The sequence below is a fragment of the Sinohyriopsis cumingii genome, chromosome 8 (assembly GCF_028554795.1).
Source record: "Sinohyriopsis cumingii isolate HCF-2022 chromosome 8, ASM2855479v2, whole genome shotgun sequence".
Classification (NCBI taxonomy): Eukaryota; Metazoa; Mollusca; class Bivalvia; order Unionida; family Unionidae; genus Sinohyriopsis; species Sinohyriopsis cumingii.
Genome location: NC_142968.1, coordinates 82,271,984 through 82,292,035, shown reverse-complemented (window position 1 = coordinate 82,292,035; position 20,052 = coordinate 82,271,984). Strand labels below are relative to the sequence as shown.

At 35.3% G+C, this 20,052-nt stretch overlaps 1 protein-coding gene across 14 annotated transcripts in view; it reads right to left on the bottom strand.

Moving 5' to 3' along the window:
* The window catches only part of LOC149794001 (inositol hexakisphosphate and diphosphoinositol-pentakisphosphate kinase 2-like), a 234,543-nt gene extending 214,491 nt beyond the window's left edge, over positions 1-20,052 (bottom strand). For all 14 annotated transcript variants that reach the window (XR_016422917.1, XM_089967926.1, XM_089967930.1 and 11 more), the window contains exon 1: positions 19,984-20,052. The gene's annotated coding sequence lies outside the window, so the exon portion shown is untranslated. The remainder of the gene's footprint in view (positions 1-19,983) is intronic.

Genomic DNA, 20,052 nt, shown 5'->3' with positions numbered 1-20,052 from the left:
GGGTCGGTGTTTTTTTTCCGGGGGTTTTCCCGGGTTCTTCCTCCACCATTAATACTGGCTGCCATGTATAGCCTATCATGTGCTGAAAAATGGCGTTAAACCCTACAACAACAACTTAATAAATAAATATTTAAAAATACATACAATATTATTTTCCTTTGAGAGAGAGATGCATCCCATTCTGCCAAATTTCTATGAAGAACTAATCTTTGTGAATTTTGCTTGTTTAAAAAGAAATCAAATAAAAGCATGGAAGTTGAAATGTGGTTTTCTGCGAAGAGACTTAATTTGGTATCGAGTAATTAGAGGCAGTTACTTCCCCCTGTTTACGGTCAGCAAACTGTTTATGAACTCTAAACATAATACAACATATCTGACATGCAGGAACACAAAACCACTGTAGCCTCGCATTAAAAAATTAGGCGCAATTTTCAAAGTTAAACCGTCACAATTTAGCTTGTTAATTCTGTAAATTTCATAAGCAATATATGTACAGTAACAGATCCTATAACCCAAGAGATAATTTGAAGTCATGGAGTTATCATGTTGGTCAGTAAACTAAAGAGTGTTGTATTTTGCCAGCTTTCGGGACTGTAGATTGGCGGTAGCATTCTGTTTTACTTTTACGATTTCAATACGTCAAAAATGACATTGTATTGTTGCTTCACCCAATGACTGAGATGACAACTCTGAAGATCATTATTATTTATTGCTACACTTGCCAAACTACAGTAACTGATGCAGTGCTGTCTATTATCGGCAACAGGGTTATGAGATTATAAAATTAAACATATGCTTGTGAATCTCATTTCTGTTATTATTAGGGTCTTTCTTTCCTCTCACATATCAAATTCAACAATTGTTCAGAGGTTGTTACATTTAATTCTTTTCATTCTCAAAGAAGATGGCAGTTACTTTATTTCAAAATGTCTTAAGGTACCTAAATCAGTCTCATCGTTGTTTAAAGCTCTGAAGTGCCATTCATTTAATGTGTCATAGCCCTTTCAAAATGGAAGGTAAAACTAAAATTTAGGAGCTCATTAAAGAATGATCTTAAATAACACTTAATGATATTTTTGGACATGATAAGTGGTTTTGGAATGTTGAACTAAAACTAAAATTCTTTTGCCAAAGAGGTAAATACTCTGGGTTTTTCCCCTGGTTACATAGTACATGTTGCTGTAATCCATTTCAGTGAATGATACTTGAATCAAACCAAAAGCAGAGGAGGATGCAGAATTTTATTCTGAGAATATTGTTTAGAAGAGGTGGTTCAGTGTAATTCGAATGGCAAACATTCTTGTTTTCACCTAATAGTTTATTATTTTGACATATGAGAGAGGGAACCTAACCATTTGACACCAGCCTCCCCCAAATGGATTTCTACATGGAAATAGTTGTTGTTGTTGTTGTGGGGTTTAACGCCATTTTCAGCACACGATAGGCTATGCATGTCTGCCAGTATTAATGGTGGAGGAAGAACCCAGGAAAACCCCGGGAAGAACCACCGACCCACGAGAAGCTACTGGCAAGCTTTCTCACATACCCATATTGGCCGAATCCTGGACTCGAACCCATGCAGACAGATGTGAGATGACAGTGATCCGTAACGGAAAGCACTTTAGTCAAGTCGGCTAGTCGGGGCCCTCTACATGGAAGTAAATTAGTAGTACATTTCTAAAGCCATACAGGTGGCAGAGTGGTCTAAAGCGTTCTCAGTTACAGATCACTGCCATCTCACCTCTGTCTGTGTGGGTTCGAGTCTAGGATTCAACCAATGTGTGTATGTGAGAAAGCTTGCCAGTAGCTTCTTGTGGGTCAGTGGTTCTTCCCGGGTTCTTCCTCCACCATTAATACTGGCCGCCATGTATAGCCTATTGTGTGCTGAAAAATGGCATTAAACCCCACAACAACAACAATAAAGCCATACATAACAAAATTATAAAGAGTTTCCTCACACAGACTCACATGCTCTTATATATTTATCTGATTAAATATTAAATGATTTGAAGACTTCATTCTCTTCTTTTACTGTGACATTAAGATCTCATGCTAATTAATGTTCACCATATATTAATATTTGATATTACATACTTTTTGCACATCAAGGGCTAGAAAAATGTAAGTATGTGACCATGTAGAGAAAAATGTAATCAATGCCATATCAGTTCTTCTGATGCAGCTAGCTAGGTCAACATTGTTTGCAGGCTTGCGCAATCTTGTAATTAGTAAGCTTGCGCAAGCTTACATGACAAGCTCACGCAAGCTTGCCAATTGCAAGCTTCCCTATTACTAGCTTGTGCAAGCTAGTAATAGAGAAGCTTGTGCAAACTTGAAATTAGGCAAGCTTGCAGCGGTTTCAAATCTAAGCTTGCCACAAGCTTACATAACAAGTGTCGCTGCAACCTTGAAAATAAGCTTGCGATTTTGGTTTGGGTGAAAAGCACTTCCATAATTCCAAACCTTCAGCCCAACCAAAACACAATTAAATAATTTATTTAAAAGTCTTACTAATGAATATATTTTTCAAAAAGATGCATGTACAATCAATAACTAGAAGTTCAACTACACAACACAAAGACAGCCATACTCTCTTTATGTCCTACCCTAGACACAACATATAAAAAGACCTTTTTTGTCCAACCCACCTTTTTATTAAGCTAGTACAGATATATATAAAAGGAAAGTACAAACTTTTAATGATGAAGTTACATCATGTACAGATGTATGGACATAACTACAGAGGGACATACACATGTATGCCAAATCGACTGTTATGTCCAGCTTCCACCAATGTGGACTTAACAGAAATCAAGAAAAGCTATGTGGCATTTTCTGGAAATTACCTGATTTTTTTTAAATTCAAGTGAAATCACTAAAGTAAACCTGTTTGCTTTGTCATCCTACGCATAAGCCAAAAGACTGAATTCAATAAACATTTTATTTTCTAGTTGGGTTTTAATGCTGCTTTTTACTGAATACAGATAACTTTCTTCACTGGGAAGCTGATCACACTAAGAATCAGTGAAAAACATTACTGATTATCTTAGAGACTACAATAGGATGAAACAGCAGCTGTTGGACTTGATTAGTGTAGTGATACCTAATAGGTGCTTAAGGAATGAGGAGAGAATTGATATAAAAGAGGTTCAGGAGTGGGTTTTAGCATGGTGTGGACAAATTTTGTAATTAACACAATGAGGATAGTCTCAAATCTTATCTTTTTCCTTTCTTAAGACAATCAAACTTAACTGACTGAAATCTCATGATGAAAACAAATTCCAGTTTTGGGAATAATTATTTCCTGTATGAGTTGACTTTCATTTTGTCAGTAAATGTTAAGCATCAAATGTTTTGTATGATCCAGGCATTTTCCTTCTTGTCAGCAACATTTTCAATGTGTCAGTAATTGACATGTAACCGTTAAGCAATCTAAAATGTCTTTCATATTTTGAAAATCCAAAGAAGTTATATTTTGTATTGGAGTAATACCTGCACCATCATCAGAACAGACTTTCACAAACATAGTGGGTCTTTGGAGATGTCAAATTTTCAAATAAAATACATTTATTCAATAACACTTACTCAACTGAACATCCACATGCCCCTTGCAAATCCAGCCCTCTCAAGTAACAAACAAAAATTAATAATCTATTTTGTCATGATAGCAATTAATGTGTAAAAATATTGTTTGCTTGCCAAGACAGAAGTCAGATGCGAGTGGTCTCTCTTTTAAAAGAGGGAATTGTATCAAATCCCATCATCTGTCAATTACTGCTGTACTGGAAATGAATGTTTATCTGTGAATGTAATTTTTGTGAGGGTTTGGGATGAGCCTGTATTATGATGAGATTAAATATCATCAAAGTTATATTTATACAAGAAATTGGTTGCTTCTTCAAAAGCATTACCCTATCATAATATGTTAGGAGAACAGGTGAGAGATGAATAGAGTTCCATCTCCCTACTTTGCCCAAGTTTACAAATATGTCAAATGCCTTTGAGTCTCATGTAGGATAAGGTATGAACAGATCAATGAATGGATGCCTCAAGGAAAAATATCTGCACTCTTGCCAATCCAGTGAAAGTAGGGCAGTCACTTCATTACAAAGCCATATAAAGACCAGGAAAATAAGGTAGCTTGTTGTGTTATTGGCAGACCCACCAGGCAAAACTGAAAACGTTGAGATGAAAGACCTCTCCACAGAAACTGGAAAATATGTATCAGACTTCAAACCCATGGCTTAAATGATGTTTTTCACTGACAAGTTTAGATCAAATACTATGCATGTGGCAACTGCACTCGCCTTATGAGCTGATATGCATCAAAATTTAATCTGGTCTTGGGTTAATTCTTTGTAGGCTGACCATATGACCCAACAGACTCGTGACAAAAGTGTGAGCACGGAAAAGTTGTCACTTTCTTCTTGATACAGTAAGATGAAACAAGATCTCCCTCAATGTGATATGAGTAAACTTTGATGGGGCTCTGAAGATGTGCTTGACAAGAAGGGTCCAAAGACAGCAGTTTCAATGACAAAGCCCAATTTCCCATGATTGGGAACCTGTTCTTAGGGGTCAATGGAAACAGGTGTTGATTCAAACAAAGACAAAAGGTTTAAATTCCCCATTCTGTGTCAATCAATTGATTTCATCTAGACAGCAAAGACTCGGAGCCTGTCTAAGATGTGGCAGACTTCAATGCTAACACCAGAAAAAAATCCCAAAGAATAAAACAAAAATTTGGGCACTTTGTTCCCCCTTGCTTTCTGTGTTAACTGACAACAATCAAGATGCCAGAAAGTATCATTATGCCCTTTCATGATAATCATCTCCCGACTACCAACAAAGAAATTCTCTCCAGGATAATGATGTGCATGGATGGAGTGCCCCTGAAGGAGCCAAACCCTGTATGAGGTGGGTACCCAACCCGGTCATTTCTGTAGATTTTATTCTTAAACTTCAGCCTTTCAATACTTTCAATGACAGCAGTACTTTGATATCTTGCAAACTTTCTTCTGTTTAATATAATGGAAATACATGTGTATCTCCTTTCACATTTATGTCTTTCGGTGCTTTTATTGACACTTTTTACACATTTTATTGGATACATCATGCCAAGGAAATGAGAGCAAAGTACCCTTTCCCCAAGAAAAGGCAGCTGACTCTCGCTGGCCTGACTGTATGCATGGGTATCTAGGTCTGACACTGTACTAACAGAGCTACTGAAATTCGATCTGTGCAGATCCCTAATATTCATTCATATGATTTTAATCTGGGTATGCAATTAAAATTTATTTGACTAAAACTTTCACACAGCATCTTATGTTGTTCCTCATTACATAATCAATAACATGAAATGTACTCACATACACTTTGAAATATATTCTCAAAAACTGAAAAATGTGTTTAAACAAACCCAAAAAACTTTAGCACAACACACATAACAATGATGTAAACCTACAGTCCAAGTTCAAGAAAAATTGGATCCAAACATGAACTCTAATTAGTAATAAGCCAATGTTGACAGATAAATGATGGACATACGGTCATACCATAAGCTCACATACCTCAAGGCCTGGCGAGCTAAAAGTAAAGCCTCAGTCTATCTAGGCATCGAAATATACATGACATATATCTGTTGCTTAAATGTAGGTGTAAAACTTCACCTTGTGTTAGCAGGAAAGTATGGTCATGTCACCCTGTACTGCTGAATAAGTCAGTAAATGTCAAATCAGCAAGTGAGATATAGCAAAGCCTACTTCATAACATGGTGACCATTGGGTACATATGCACTATGACACTAATGGATTTGCCCCCACTGTATAAGATAATTACTTTAAAAGTATTGTTGTAAGGTTTAACGCCATTTTTCAGCACAAGATAGGCTATACATGACAGCCAGTATAAATGGTGGAGGAAGAACCCAGACCCCCCCCCCGAAAGAACCACAGACCCCTCCCCAAGAAGCTACCGACAAGCTTTCTTATATACCCACATTTGCCAAACCAGAGACTCGAACCCATGGAGAGAGAGGTGAGATGGCAGTAATCCATAATGGTAAGCGCTTTAGACCACTCAGCCACCCCTTTAAAGTTATTGAATTAATGCTTAAATCAAGATAGCCAGGATACAAACAAATGTATTTTAGTAAAGGATACTTCGAGAATGCTAAACATTTTAATTGCATTGGAAGTCTGGTTCAGCTATCAACTAAATGCCATAGGTGTCAGCATTTTTTTAAACAGCAAGAAACCACACTTCATCAACCTAAATGTTCAATTGGAGACAGTGGTGAACACTTTATTTCTGGATCTATTACATTCTTAAAGATTCATATAATAGAAAATAAAAAGAAAGCTATAAAAACAAAATTCATGAGCAGATCTACCTGTATTACTGCTGCAAAGTGCAAGGCTGTCAATGGAGCTTTTCAACAACCAGCATCCACACTAACCTTCTCCCTATTTTGTTTCAGTTATTTCTAAATAAATAAATTCCTTCATTTCTGTGGAAACTGTAACTGCCATCTACCAGCATGCCTGCTTCACAGTATCATCTTCTAATGAACAGAGTAAGCAACCACCTGATACATGTACCTCCAACCCAGTAACCTATCTGACATATCTCTTAAATGTATATTACAAACAAAATAATTACATATGCGGCAGCATAAGCCAGCATAAATGGGTTCATCTGAGACTCTAGAAAATGGATAGGTTTTGTAGACTCGCATACACAAAGCAAAACTTGTTATGTCTACTACTGAACACAGCAATTGGAGATCTCCATTTAAACTGCTCATAATTTATGTTGATAACTGAACCCTGTATTTGCACATTTCCATTTTTATTGCTCATAATTAACAAAGAATTTAAAATGTATAAACTTTCATTTTAATTGTACAAGAATCACCCAAAGTATTTTTATTGACAATAGAAGGTGTTTCTGGTCCTATTTATCCATTGTCTTAATTAAATTCAACTTTCTTTAAATCCTTTTCAAATATTTTATGTTAAATAGATGAATACAAATTTCAGAACTAAAGTGACTTGTGTTGCTTTCAGAGACACAATACAGAGTTGTTCATTTTACAAAGTTACCATAAATATCTCTGATAATATCATATCTCTATATCCAAACATGCACATTTTCCTTTTTCCTTGTTTTTAATTGTGCAATCATCTGTCACTTTCCAAAGAGGAATGGTATGCAACAAGAGTACTGTGAATGGTATTGTCAATCATCACACTCATAAAAATACTTGCTTTTCTCCAAACATTTTTTAAGCACCTTACTGACTAGAAAGCATGATTCAATTAAGGCTACTTTTGCATGTGGCTCTCAGATTATGGTCTGCTTCAAATTTACATGTCTAACAAAAAAAAAAAAAAAAAATTAATGCAATTATAAGAAGAGCATATATTTAACCATCATATAACAATATTTTGTTAATACATGGGCTCAAAATTTTAGTTCTATCTAATTTTGATGTCTGTAATATTCTCCACCATAATGACCTTATTTAAAGAGGGTAACACAATTAGCTAAAAACTAATCTACCTTGAGGCCCTCATACAAAGGAATTTATTTATTTAAGCTGCATCTCTGAAGCCACTGGATATATTGGGTTTGGAAGAAGAAAATAGAGTGGGCATTTCTAATCTCAGCTGGAATACTATTCCAGAGCAGAGTTCCAGAGTATTGGAAACTTTTTTTAAATAACTCCTTATTTGGTTTGGGAATTTTATACTGTTTGGTAGACATGGATCGCAGGTGGGGAGTATTACCAGGTAGCCTATACTGGAATAGTGATTGTAAATATTCAGGAGCACTATTCTGAGATATCCTGTACATTAATTTGGCTTTTCTCAAACAGATTCGGTCTTTAATAGGTAATATTTTTAACCTACCAGCTAAACTTTCCTTGCTTTCTTTCTGGATTGATATTAGCCCAAATGCTCTTTTTTGAAGATGTGCCAGCTTTGCTATGTTTTTATCATTTGAATTACCCCATACTGTACTACAGTAGTCCAAATAGGGTTGTATGTAACTGTTATAAAATAGTTTCCTGTGCCTTTCAGGGAGAAAATGTCTTATCCTACTGAGAAGCCATAAACTTGAATTGACTTTTTTACTGGTATGTTTGATATGTTCAGTCCATGATAGGTTATTATCTACCAGAACACCAAGTAGCCTATCATGACAGACTATTTGCAGATTTGTATCCTTCCATGTCAGACATAGTTCATCACTATCAAGATTTGTCCTTCTTTGCCGTGTTGAGATAAGTAATATTTTAGTTTTACCAGTATTTACCACCATGCCATTACATGTGCACCAGTTTTCCAGTTTGTTTAGTGCATTCTGTAAAGAAATTTCGAGCTCATGCTTTGTGTTTTGGATGTCTGACAATGTTGTGTCATCTGCATAGAGATCTGTAGATGATATTGAGTCTCTTAGTAAAAGTGGTAGGTCATTAATAAATAAAATGAATAGTAGTGGACCTAGAATTGAGCCTTGTGGTACTCCATATCTAATTGTTTCAGGTTCAGACAGAACATTATTTATGTAAACATGTTGTGTTCTCTCATTTAAGTATGAAGTAAACCATCTAATTGTTCTTTCATCACACTGGTAGATTTTCAGTTTCTTCAAAAGGATTTCATGATCCACCATGTCAAAAGCTTTCCTAAAATCTACAAATACAGTTCCTATTATTCTACCTTGGTCAAGTGCTTGAAGCCATTTATCAGTTAGGGAGATCAAGGCAGTCTCACAGGAATGGTTCTGTCTAAAGCCTGATTGATTAGGGTGTAACAGCAAGTGTTTGGTTAAATATGACATGAATGAGTCATGGACATGTTTTTCAATCAATTTTGACAAGTTTGGTAGTATTGAAATTGGTCGGTAGTTATCAGCATCATCCTTAGAACCAGATTTGTGAATAGGAGTTACTTTTGCAGTTTTCCATATTTTGGGGACAGATGAGGTTGCAATACTTAAATTAATTATGAATGTTATGCTATCTACAATAGCAAAGGCAGAAGATTTAATGAGTCGTGGACCAATCTGATCAAGTCCTGTAGCTTTCTTGGTATCAAGTTCACTGAGACATTTTTTAACAAAGTTTTTTGACACTGGTGGGATAGAGAAACATACCTCCTTTGAGATTTTACTGCTGCAGAACTTTTTCAGTTCATTAAAGTTGTTTTCTATCACTGGCTCTTTTAACTTTGTGGTAATGTTGATGAAAAAATCATTGAAAACATTTGCAATGTCAGTTTCATCAGTGACTATGGTGTCATTTACCAGAAGTGAGTGAATTTTATTTGTCTGTTTTTTGTGCGTTCCTCCAGTGAGTTCATTGAAGACTTTCCAAATGGAGTTTGTGTTGCTCTTTTTGTTTTCAAGCAATGATTGATAATACGTTATTTTATTTCTCCATACTTTATATTGTGCATGGTTTTCCATAGCCTTGAATTTGTCTCGTGTTTTCATAGCATCTAGGATTTCAGTACACCAAAAACCTTCTTCAATTTGCTAGCATTTCGGAAGTGTAACTAGCAAAATGCTACCTCACACGCATCAATTTAGAGTCCTGTAAAAGGTCTTTTTTAAAAGGAACACAATAAGGCATGCAAGTGTTTACTTGCCAAGCTGGATGTCAAAATAGCACCATTTTCATTTAGGACCAACTAGACCTTGGGATGAATGTATGTGCAAAGTTTCATGGCAATCCTCCTAGGAGAAGTAGTGATAACAAATTTGTAAAAGCTGACTGAAGGATGTCAGTGGATGAACATCAGATAATAGATGGTGGACAATAGGCCAGCCATAAGCTCCTCTAGAACATGTCCAGTAGAAAAATGAAGGGAAACAAACAAAATTCCAAACCAAATGACCCCATTATTTTTAACTTGAATCCAGAAACATGCATCTTTTTTTAACTCATGATTGTGCAGAAACCAATTTTCTTCCTTTAGCCACTGTGGCATTGTCTTTTTGCCCTTTCAATTTGACAATCTATAGGCTTCTTTCTAACCCAACATGCAAGTAATCCACTAACTTTGGTGAAGGTATGCAATTAATAAGCTTAAATTTATGTGCAGAAATTATTTTGATTTATTCATTGATCTGATCTTTGATTCTTTGATTACAAAATATATATGCTTCTTTCTTACCCCAAGTGCAAGTTATAAACCACATATGGTCCAAGTAGTTTATGCAGTACTAATGTAATTGTGCATATATGATTCATATTCTTTCAGTTGGTGACCTTGACAGCAGGTGTGTGATGTATAATTAAAGTTGTTGTGTGGATAGTAATCTTGACCTTTAACCTTTTGATACCAAGGTGATATTGGCCTCTTTTTCAAATTAAAACTTAATTTTGCAATCTTTTATCTTTACGTTAGAATTTTTAATCAGTTAAAATTACAATGTTTAATTTTGGCACTATACTGTATATAGCTGACACCATGACGACATACTTTGATACCCAAGATATCCACCCAATTACATGTACAACACCTAACAAGAGAGAGCATAAAAGGCATAAATCAATTATAAAATGAATATTATTTCCAATCACACCACAGTAGAAGTATTATGAGTTGATAAAAAACTGAAATTAATATTGATTTTTGTTTCTGCATTATTTTGTTTAAATCACCATACTTGCACTCTACTTACCCTGCTATTGTCATGATCTACTCCAAGAAAATTTTATTGCATTAACTGTAGCAGGCTTTGAGTAACCCTGGAATAACAGCCAGAAGTATAAACATAGTTCATGCATTAATTAACCACAACAGGTAACGACCCACCTAGAAGTGTGCAGTCAACTCACTTAATTCCTATACTCACTCACACATATGTGACCCAGGACTTGGGTCGTGTACCAATGAGCGTGTTTGTCATGAGTGAGTGAGCAAGTGAGTGATCGATCGCAGTGCATGATTCCCGTGCTTCACGAGTAATAAAATCAATTCCCCACCAACTAACAAAAGCTTCTGGTATTCCTACTCTAGTTCTTGAGACAGACAACACCTCAAGCATTACGAGTTGTGAAGATGAACAGCATATGTCTTTCACACAAGTGAAAGACCAGGGATTGAATATAATTTGGAAAAATTATACCCTTTGAGTCTGGTAAGATATCCTTTATATTCTTCTGTGATAAAATTATAAATGTCGGTGGGTGGGTTGTATACTGTGTACTGTATTTGTGTCAGTTATATTCTGTATTGTATTTGTCTTGTATTCTAAGTATGTGTTTTGTATTTTTGGGGGTTTATTTTGTACCATATCATCTCGTATTAAATCATCTAGTAGACAAGTGAGTTTTATCATTTCAACCCAAAATAAAAGACAGCGCACACATATAATCCGTAATTAACTTCCTGGTGGCATGATAACATTATAAAGCATATAACATTGATACTGTATAACATATACATTGTATTGTCATGAATATATAATGTTTACTAATAAACATGTATTCTAATTTTTAGCTGTAATGGCCAGATAGGACTTTCTGATTAGGCTAGGATATATACCGGTCCTGAATAAATGAGTCAATATGTCTTGATCATATATCAAAATACTTAACCCATCTTAGTAAAGAATCAAATGTAGTAACTTTTGGCACTACTGTTGTTGTAGTAACAGCCAATTATCAAGTTTCATGACTGGAACACAAACAGTGCCCAGTAAATGAACCTGTAACACAAACTTAAAACAAACTCACTTAAGCATGTATATGTATACATAACAATGCTATCTTGTGGTAAAAAGTACACTGAACTTGTCAAGATGCATCCTCTCACCAAGTTTCCTTATTATATGTAGGATATAATGTATATGACATGATACAACTTATATAGCTGTGAACTCAGTGAAAATAAACTTAAACAAAGCCAGTAAAAGATGAAATAAAGGTCAAACTGAACCTTGTTTGTTGCAAAGGTGTGGTAGTATCATCAACAAATATCACCACTTAGCATGAACAGTGCATGAGAAATGCTGATAAAAAATTTTTTTTAACCCAACACAAAAACTTTACTAAGCCAATAAATGCAAAATATGTATCAGTGACCTTCCATGGTGGTAAGAGTGTCATACTAATATATACAATCATATAGTTTGCTTATTCTATCATTCAAGTGAGCTTGAGACACAAACTACTAAATGTAACCTGCCAACTCTCACATCGGAGAAAAAATGCCTAATTTTTAGCATTGTTCCACACGTACTTTCCGATTGCATAATATCTCCCGATATTTGCAAACAACTCCAGATTATTACATTATGTCTGTTGATTTTCATTTCTCCAAAAAGAAATCCTTTATAAATAGATATATCTTATGCAATCAACAAAAGCTATGTTCTATTTTATCACCTGTGAATACTGTTGTGATGAAAAAATTATTAACATACTACAATTTTTTCTTCAGCAAACAGAATGTTAAGTTTAAACATTATTCATGTCAATTTATGCACATTTTTAACCCTACAACCATACAAAAATCAAAAAATAAACCACAAATAAAAACAAGAACAATAAAATTGTCAGCCATTATTTTTAATCACAAGAATGATCAAAATCATCACTGTGAATGCTGTAGCATTTCCGGTGGCATACTGGTTAGAGTATCTGCCTCAGATGCGGGAGGTAGTGGGTTCAATTCCCAGCCAAGTCATACCAAAGACTTTCAAAAATGGCACAAACAGCTGCCTCGCTTGGTGCTCAGCATTAAAAGGTTATGTTAGGACTGGTCGGCCTGGTGTCAGGATAAAATGACTTGGTGGGACATCATGCTACATGTCTGTGACATGATGCCCCAGTGCTAGACATCACTATAAACTGCCACACTGCAAACATCTCAGCAATATGACTGAAAATTATTAAAGCTGCATTAAAAATCCAAATCACACACCCATTCCACCAAAGAAAGATATGAGTGAACACCTAGCATAAATGTACTATATATAAAAAATGTTAATTACCATCATTAAATTAAAAGAAGGAATTAAGAAATGTACCATGCAGCTAATGTGTCCTCAAAAACTAATTCAAATATTTTTTAGTAAACAATGTTAAATACCTTCTGAGTTAAGAATAAGGAAATACGGTTGGATGTACAATGTGGGAAAAATAATTGCCATGCGTACATTAGCTTAACCCTTTACCTCACAGAGCATAGTGACAAAGTGCAGCGCGCTATAAACAGAACACCTGTTACCTAGTCGACCCCATACACATAAGCCTGCTGTGAACTGTTAAGCAATGTAGTGTATGTTACGTTTAACAGCAATTTTAACCACTTTACATTTTTGGTACACATCTATTATATGTGGAATAATTTAAGAGTAAAGTAGATTGTTACAGCTGTGTAATTATTTTTCACGGATCAATTTTTATGTGCTTTAAAATCTTGAGAGAACTCGTTCACCATCATGTCAGTGAGGCTGCGTGACCAACCGTAGTTGCTGTTTCTCATACTCGAAATTTACAGTTTTCGTCTGCGTCTAGATCACTAAGTCATCTGAATTTGATAATTTATAAAAACTAATTGCTGCCTATATCAATATCAGAGCCTTTACCTAAGTTACTGAATCTTTCATAGTTGTGATTCTAATCATGAAAACTTCATAAGTACTGAATGAAATCCGCGACTGCCATTTGGGAAAGTGGAGATTATAACCCAGTTAAGGTACTTTAAATAGCAGATATCGACCAGTGCATAACAGTGACCACGTGATCTGACGTAATTGTCATTCGCAAAAATGAATGTAGTATCTAATGGGGGAGTTTCCCTGAAGGTGGCACTACGAAAACCAGCTCAAAATGACTGATGTTTACAGCAGGCATCAAAAGGCGCTTCCATGCGAATGGAGTAGAGGTGTCAAAAGGTGCCTTATGCAAATGGAGTAGAGGCATCCAAAGATGCCTGCATGAGGTAAAGGGTTATGGACTCATAAGATCTGTTGATATTTAGTGAAAACTGGGCTTAAAATGGGGCAAAAAACCTGACAGACAAATTTTTCAAAGAAAGTTGGCAAATTATGGGGCAATGAAGAAGATGAACAAAAATTTGTATCAACAAATGTGGTGTACTACTTTCAGCACAAAACCTGTCAATCGCTGGCTCCCAGATATTTTATCAATTTTAAATAAAGAAATAATATTTTGTTTGTCCATCTTTGTTATGTAAGTTAAAATTTTATATCCTAATAAATTTTTAATGCCAATTTAATGGAACATAAAACAATGATGTATCTGTTACTTCTGCTAAATGCAAATGGTCACTAACATCTTCAAAAATACTAAGAAAATGCTTCAAATGAAAATATTTGTAAAGTCCTAATGTAATGCTTGAAGCCGTTACTTGATGGATGACAAGTACATGTTAAATGGACAGATTTTATATACATCTTAACCACACAGATGTTGCTGCCAATGGAGCTTTTATTCATTATGTAGTTGTAATAGATTCATGTTAATTATTATCCTGATAATAAAAGAAATCATCAGTTAAATATCTACCTGTTAATTATTATCCTGATAATAAAAGAAATCATCCATTAAATATCTACCTGTTAATTATTATCCTGATAATAAAAGAAATCATCAGTTAAATATCTACCTGTTATGTGAGTTACAAGGTAATGACATCAATGCTCTGACAAGTAATATTTGGAAAGGTAAACTGATAATAATCTCCCAGCTGTTATTTTATAGAAGATGGGCTGCTTGACAACTGATCCATTACAAATTTGATGCAAAAACCGAAGCGTTAAAAATTTGTGCTATTTGTCCAACAGAATTAACTGAATGAATAGCATAATGTTATTCATTTACATTTTTTTTCTCGATGAAGACAAGCATATCTTGTGGTTAAACTGCACTGGGTAGTTCTGACACTGCTAACATTATGATCAACAAGAAAATACCTTGTTCTGAGCAGATATTACTCAGAGAATCCAGCAAGGAAGTTTGAAGAAAACAACAGTACCATCCAGTTTCTAATGAGAATATAAAGGACGCATTGCCGTCAAGCCTCTAAATGAACTATTGACAGCTGCAAAGACCACGTCTTATTAAGACTGTATTTGACTTGTCCATTGGAATTTAAATGCAGAAACAATGTGTATTTTTTTAATTTAAATGTTTGGAATTGTGATCATGTAAGTGTGCACATGTGTGAATGTGCGCTGTCATGATATCTGACAATGCTAAGTCTACCAACTTTTTTGTTTGTATTGTGTAAGTATATCAAATGCTGCAAATAAACATACATGTTATTTCTTTTATTCAAATTTCCAGTCATTTTCTAATGGCTGTTATGAAAAGACAGTATTCTCAATTAGACAACATGTGTTGTGGGGGGGGTAATCAGCACTGGCCCCGCTTAGAACTTCAAAAGAAACTTTCTGGGTTTCAAAAACCTACCAGCCTTATCTGGAAATATGGCAGGTATAGGGCCTATCACTGTGGACATGTCACAAGGAACTACTAACTTTGACTGCTTTAGTCTTATCTGAAAGCTGTAAACAGCCACACCAGTGCTAAAAAATTCTGATAGCAAACGCCTGGGACGCCTAAAATTTTAGATCGGACCTGTCCTATTTTCTAAGTGAGGTGCCCGTCATCAACAAATCCTTTGTTTGTATTGAACAACCCTTCTTTACAGTACATAGTTACATCATAATCCGCTTATGTTGACATCTGGCCTGAGTACTATATGCTGTGATACACTCAGTCATGCTACCGGACTAGACCTACAAGTGATTGTCGTCTGAAGACATGAACAGAACCAGCTACAAATTAACTGAACGATGGCTAATCCTTCTGTTTTTTTTTTTTTATTGTAACAATAAAATAGTTTTGCTGAAACTTCAGAGAAAACTGATTACCTTTGAAGTACCGATTGCTGTGTATAAATTACAAAGCAAATGGAAAAAAATCTCAATCAGAATTATATACTGTCAACAGTGCAACTTTATCATGGGTAACCATAAGATAGAAGTTGTGTATTCATTGTCTCATCCTAAGAGTACGTTAACAAAATTAACAGCAGTTGGATTTAGTGCAAATTCATCAGACAACAGTCACTGAACCTGATGTTATACCTGACAGTCCAACATCATCTACATGTAGTGATGGTAGTAATGCTTCAAGTACAACACCACACATCATGTTGAACGGGTCAAAAGCTCTTGAAAATGTCTCGACAGGTGGAAACTGGGGCATCCATGGCTGAGATATGATAAAAAGTTAAAGCAGATGTTCTGTGCTATGTGTATCAAGGCACAAGTCATCAATTCATTTACAACTGGTTGTGATATTTTGAAGAAGGACTGTGTCACCAAACAGGAATCCAGGTGGGGTAAATAATACATGGTAATTTTGCTCATTGATCTTTTACTTTTGCCATCAATCCCATGTCACGAATCCAGGGACTTAAACTACACAAGAAATAGCAAAACAAAAAGTTTTGTATAACTGCAAATAATTTATTTCTCAAAATACAGGGGTGAAAGAATTAAATTAACTTACAGCATGGTGAATGAATTCCTATTTCCTAATAGTCCTTTCAATTCCAATAATTCCAAGAAATCCAAATATGTTCCAATGAAAAATGCCCCTTCTGTGTTAAGTTTCAAATGTACAGAAAGATTTCCAAAGAATTAAAATACATCGCTGAATAAATTTAGTTAATACTGATCAGTTATTCTCGCGTGTCATGCAAAAAATAAATCTTTTCAAAAACCAAGTTGGGAGATTGAATCCGAAAACACACAGATTGTGACCTACCATCGGGAAGTTTTTTGTGGCATATTTAAGCATCGTTTTCACTAAACATTCACGGATTTTTTGGGTCCAATACACGTGAAATTCTCAAAAGACACACTGCTTCTCCCTGTGGAGTGCATTATCCACACCACCCCCCCCATGTGCCTCCATTTCATATTCTGGTCAGCTGTGACCAAACTGCACAATTGCTAAAGGTTAGACTCATACCTCTTTGAAATACTTCAAAGAAACCAATGTTCTACAGTGAGTGAAAGCACTAGCAATTGACTGACAAATAAACAATGCCCTTTTTTTGTAACTAACAATGCCTAAAATGGGTGTGAATTTAACAGTTCAAATGTGGTCTCAAGCTACCATTCATGTGATAACTATTTCCCACATTTTATATCCTACCTTATTTCCATAACTCATATATACATATAACACTGCTTAATAACTAAGAGATTTATTCTGAATTATTGGTGGGGGGGGCACATATGCTCTGTGATATGTTTCTTCATTCCTTCTTTTAGTTTAATGATGATAATTAATGCTTATATATATATAAACGGTGCATTAATACCAGATGCTGACTCATGTAAGTTTCATTGATGGAAATGGCGATCAAAGTTTGCTTTTCTAGAAAAAAATCTACAACTTAGGAAGCAATTCAGTAGAGGCATAGCATGTAAAGCATGGCAAAAATAAATTTCTGAACTCCTGGTTGACGGAGATGTACTTAGTGAAGCTAGCCATAAAGGGGGGGGGGGGAAGGCATTTAATTCCTGAATGCATGGAACCAATGGTCGCATTAAATTTATCTTGTCTTATATTGGAAAGTACAATCATAGGGTTTTAGTATTACAATGGCAATAACTAAAGTTCCTTACAAAACTATTATTTGGAAAATAATATGCATAATATTGATTTGCTTAATACCTGATGTTTCTATTAAAAAAGAGAGAGAGTCACTGTAGATGTAAGGAAAGTAGATATTTTACATTTGATAATGCATTTATTTCAGGTAACAACAGTCATACCTATGCACTAATGGTGATGTGGGATACAAAGACCACGGAAGAAGTACAAAACAGTCATGTAATGATTTATTTTGTAATATTATGGCTGTATTGCTTGTTGTCAATAAAGTAATAAGTATCCCATCTTTTTCAATTTTCATTGCCTATTACATTAATAGACTTAGGAAAATATTCACTACTTGTTTTGGCGACATCTTTTGAAAAATAGTGACAAAATATTGAGGTTGGCGATTTTTTTTTGCCACAACTTTTGAAAAGCCAGGACCATCCCTGCATGCTCATTTCATTTGTTGGAATAATGTTCAAGTGTGATTCATTTTTTAAGCTGATTTAGGAAACAAGAAGGTATCATCAAAGTCCAACAATAATAAATTTAGAACTCCTGGTTTACAGTTTTACTTTGTGAAGCATGCCAGCAAAAGGGGAGGGGGCTATTAATTATTTGCACATACTGCAAACAACACACTGACATACATCAACTCAGTTCAGACCAGAATTTACTATAGTCTGACATCCCTGTTTGTACCTCCCTACAGATTTCAATAATGGAAACCTTAAATGTGATAAAAAGTGCAAGGAACTTAGTCAATTCATTCACTAATTTACAATTTCTAACCTGTGAGTAGAGTGTCCCTAGCACCCTGACCATCTGTGCGTTTCATGTTTAACGGACGTTTTCAATATAATAGATGGACATGCCCGAGATCCATTTCCAGTTCCTAGACAAGTCGATTTCCAGCAAAGGGGTGTGTGCATGATTACATATGTACATTCATATGTCGTCTGCTTCTGATATAGACAGTGTCAAATCAAGCAAAGGAAAAGAATGACAACAAATTTGCCTTTCACATGGATTTAAGAAGTGCTTTAATTTCTATGTTCATGTGTGCAATGGGATATAATTCCAAACTCTCAACATAATGGTAATGTATGGAATTATCAGGCATTTACCAAATAGGATGAACTATGTCACTATGTTGTCTGATGGAAATAAACTAGCCCAAAGTGAACTCAATATGGCGCCGTGTTAGTATGGAAAATCCGTTAAGCATGAAAAGTGCAGGGGATGCCAGTGTTAGTGACATTTTGGTCACATTAAATGTTTCTGTTATTGAAATCGGTCGGGGGTACAAACGGGGATGTATAGTCAGACTATAAGAGACTCCAGCAGAGTTTGAACACCAGGACTATCCAGTCCCTAGTAAGTGTAGTGATGAACACTAATGACACTTGCATTACTTTCAAACCCCTTTGTACTCTACTGAATTTATATTTGATTTGTAGCTATTGTAATGTTGTGTTACAATAGTGAAAAAAAGGGGAAATTTTGCACAGGTGGAAACTGCAGTACAGGCTTGTAAAATTTCAGTCAGGGCTTGTGAGGCTGGGTTTTTTTTAAAGTCACCAGCCCTGGGCCTGTGTCTAAGAAAAAATTTCTTTGAGCACTACACACATTTCATGGATCCAACATTATCATCCCCATGCTAATGATCTACCTTCCACTTAAAATAAAAATTGTTCTTCACCAGCGCCATGCTGGCTTAGGCCAACAACGTAATACGTATCACGTGATATTTTTGTTTTCGTAGCACTAAAATAAAATACATCCGTCTTACATATTGGCTTAGACTTTAGTACGTAAGTCATGTCGATCATGATCAGTAGGATCATTATAAGTACCAGGGTCAGCGTCTTACATCAGTAAATTATTAAAAAGGGTCGTCGGAGAGTCCTCAATATGGACGCGTAGACCAACAATGCAAGACTATTTACTCTATATTTATATTCATTATAAATATCAAGTTTAGCATCTTGCACTGTAGACAATATGGGCGCGAAGGGTCATCAGAAGAAAACTTTTAAATCATATCATAAGCCCGGTTGTCCTGATGTCTTGATGGTGGTCAATGTAAGGCCACAGGAATAAAAGTATGGGAACCACTATCTTGATTGTAATTTGTAGACTACATTTTGTCAGCTGTGCCCTTGGCAGACGATATATCCCACGTACAATTTCTTTACCTCCCTCTCAATCATGTTATTTCAGCTCAATCTTTGAAACTGTTTTACAGTTCTATTCAGTACTTATATGAAATATTTTGTTCAGTGTCAAAATAATTTAAAATAAGCTCCTTCACTCACTAGAACCATTGATCCAGCATTGTCTCTGTTAAACAACAATTTGGAGTCAACCATTTCTTGAGAAACTGC